A 4,026-nucleotide genomic window follows, 5' to 3' on the forward strand; every position below is an offset into this window, starting at 1 on the left:
AAGAATATAATAATATTTATATATTAGAAAATAATATTAACAGAAAACGTGTGTTTTAACCCAATAGAAAATACCATAATAGAAAACTAAACACGTGTTTTCACTGTTTATTTCGTAAAGTAAAATCACGTAATTTTGGGAACAAAATCTATTCAGCACGTATTAATCAATCGAAAGGAAAAGTCATTCAGAAAAGGAAACATATGTTGAACATACCGTTTTCGTTTTAGATTGAATAAAAGAACAATAGGAAATATATGTCACACCACGTGTACATTTGTTGAAACAAAAAACAATATACAAATTTCTCTATTCAAATGCTCGAACACACACATTTTCGATAGAGAATCCCTTCTTTTTAGGACACTGTTTTTTTTTATTGTTTTTTAGGTATACTCTTTATATCACTCTTCCATATGGTTTTTTCAAATTTAAGAAGAAACTTTCTGTTCTCGATTCAGTTAGTCAAAAGTTAGCTACGGAAAGAGTCGGATTAGTTGAAAAGTCTTGCGAAAAAATCGGTAAAATTATGATTATTCGTTTGAATTAGTGCGTGTGTATATATATATATGTATATAAATAAAAACAAAAATTAAATGATTTAATATGTGTTTATATGCGTTGTTTCAATATAAAAAAGTGAATTTAATTTGAACGAAAAGTGAATATAATAATCGGTGTAATAGAACGTGAAAATGTGAAAACGGGAGGAGGAGGGTGGGGGTGGGAAGGGAGGTATTTGTTTCTAGAATCGCGAATATATACACGAATATATAATTCTCGTTAATAAAATGCGATTCCAATTATCTGTGAATATGATAATTAAATGTGTTATATGTGTTTCAGTGTTTAAAAAAAAAAAAAAAAGGAAAAAAAAAAGTGAACAAGTTTATTTCCCCGTATAATTAATTCGCGTTACCAAAGGATACAGTATAATTTCAACGAGATATTAAAAAGATTTGCACGGTGTATGCTATGGTGTATTTCATAATTAGTCAAATTATCGTATGTTATCCTGATAGATAAATCGAATATGATAATTCGACTATTGATTATTAACAAAATTTATGCAATTCGTCAAAAAAATATAGAACTCAATTTTGGGTTCTAATTAAAACTGATGTTATTATCTTTTTGATACTAATGTTAATCGATATTTTTGGTAATGCCACTTATAATATCTAAACGATGGATAATTGTTTATTAATAAATCCCAAAATTCATCGAGAAAATTTGATTAATTATATCATGAAAATAATAAAGCATCAATTGTGTTAATTTATCGTTTCAAAATGACGATTATATGTGTTACGCTGAGTTATTTTAAAATACTATTATATTAATATTAATATTATTATTATTTGTTTTTTGTTTGTTTTTTTGTTCGATTTAGTTTATTATTAGTTTAATATCTCGTTAGTTAATTTATTTTGGTGTGTGGTCGCTTAAGAAATAATGCAAAACAAAGTGCGATCCTTGATCAGATTTTCATCTTCGCTGAACAACTTCAAATACAGGATTATTCGAATGAATTGACAAAATGGATAACCATTTGAAGCAATTAATGTAAGTAACCATCATTATTATTATTATTATTATTACTTACTTAAAACTAATGATTTTAAATAAAAAACTAACATTTTTATTGAAAACATATGTTTATAAAATCAATAATATCGAAGATATTTTGCCATATCGTTTAATACGAGACACATATATCACACATTATATATCATCAATAAAAAAAATATTTTTTGCTATTAAGCAACATTTTCACAATATAAGAATCTTAAAAAAGAGACTTATTATATTATAATAATTTTATATTCTATTTTTGAAATATAATTGAAATAAAACAAACTTGAATAAAATATAAACATAGATATATCAATTTATGATAATTATTATAAAAGTAACAGGATGACTTACCATAAAAGTTACAGATTAACCATATTATATCTGTAAATGTTTTAAAATTATCAGCAGTATGTAAAGAAAGTTCGTATATTTTACGTAAAAGTTCCTTAGTGGTTAAATGATAATTTTTCTTAAAAATACATACTTAAACTTTAATATTTCACTTAAATATGAATGACTATGCACATTATTTGCACATTTTAAATCTGTAATTGCTCATTTTATCAATTAATTATTTAATTAGTTATTAATAATTAAAAAAACAGAAACGTTTATCTCATTTCTAAGCAAAGCAATAAAGTTTTCTATTGTTTTTTGTTTTCAATCAATTGCAGACTTTTTGTTTGTCCGTTTTTCTCCGGTCTTTCTAGTTCCAATACGATATCGATTTATTTTTTTATCTAGTAATTCTTTTTCTTGTACCTGTTCCAAGACAATCGTTCTTTACGAGTAAACTCTTTTAATTAATAATTAAAACACAATTTTTATATTAGATTTTTTATTGTTATTTACTTTTAAATATATATAGAATTTAATTACGCATTCACTTTGTGTAGACTATTTGTTATTAAAAGTTACTAGGAAATAAGAAAGTTTAAGAAATAATGAAATTCTAGTAATCTGGCTAAGCCGAAATTGGTAATAGTAGAGCTCTACTTACCATCAGAATTACCGACAGTAAAAAAATTCTCAGCGCAGAAAAAAAAGAATAAGTGCTCCTAATTGCTCAATAATAGCTCATTTAAAATCCATAATTGCTCGCCTAATTTACTAATAATTTTTTTCACTGTCGGTAATTCAGTTGGTAACTTACCATCAGATCTCGGTCGGTAAGTCGCGTTACCGATAGTAGAAAAATTTTCACCGCAGAAAGAAAAGAATAAATGCTCTTAATTGCTCATTCAAAATATATAATTGCTCGCCTAATTATCTAATAATTTTTTACTGTCGGTAATTTTGTTGGTAACTTACCATCAGATCTCGGTCGGTAATTCGTATTAGAAAAATTATTAGTAATTAGTCAAGCAATTATAGATTTTAAATGAGCAATTATTGAGCAATTAAGAGCATTTATTCTTTTCTTTCTGCGGTGAAAATTTTTTTACTGTCGGTAATTCTGATGGTAAGTAGAGCACTACTATTACCAATTTCGGCTTAGCCAGGTTACTAGAATTTCATTATTTCTTAAACTTTCTTATTTCCTAGTAACTTTTAATAATAAATAGTCTGCACAAAGTGAATGTGTAATTAAATTCTATATACATTTAWAAGCAAAYAWCAATTAAAAATCTAATATAGATATTTTGTTTTAATTATTAATAAAAGGAGTTAACCAATGTATGATACAATATTACTAATTATTAAGTAAAAATAAATTTAGTTGACAAGTAAATGTATGTCGTTATTAGCAAATATTATAATAATCAAATTTTATTTATAATAAGAAAAAATCTGTGCTTTAGTATGTCACTCAAAATGATTTCTTTACAACAATCTTACCGGTTACTATTATTTCTATTTAATACTTAACCGTCAGAGATTTCTCAAAATGAAAGAAAACAGAAAATGAAAAAAAAATAGTATCGCTTGAAAGGAATAGAAAAACGCGTTTTTGGAATTTGATCGAAAATGAAATCTTAGATTTTTAAAGACGAAAGAACGTGATCTAGCATTAATTGATCCGAACAATGTCCATATGGTCAGTTGTAAATGAAAATTTGTTTTCTAACATCTGGAAACAACGTGTTGGGAATAAATCTATTGAAAATGTTGCTTTTGTTTTCTTTTAGAAAGTCTGAAGGACCAATGAAACTTTTCCCACTAGGATGGGCACATTATACCAGATGTGATGATTGGAAAAACTCGTTGAAAAAATGCATGAATTTTGGTCAATTTAATTTAGATCAATTTTCAAACTGAATCATTACATTTTTGCTTGTATAGGTTCAATAAAAGACAGATTTTGAATATGTATTACTTTTTATTATCGAATATTAAATATTTTGAGAGAGATAATGTGACTTGGTCTCAACTTTTCATATTCATTTCGTGTTTCTTTTATGCATTTTCTTAAAAAATTACAAATTCGATAATTAAAGAAAAAGAACA

Source organism: Polistes canadensis, unplaced genomic scaffold (assembly GCF_001313835.1).
Source record: "Polistes canadensis isolate GaletaPanama2010 unplaced genomic scaffold, ASM131383v1 scaffold_222, whole genome shotgun sequence".
Taxonomy (NCBI): Eukaryota; Metazoa; Arthropoda; class Insecta; order Hymenoptera; family Vespidae; genus Polistes; species Polistes canadensis.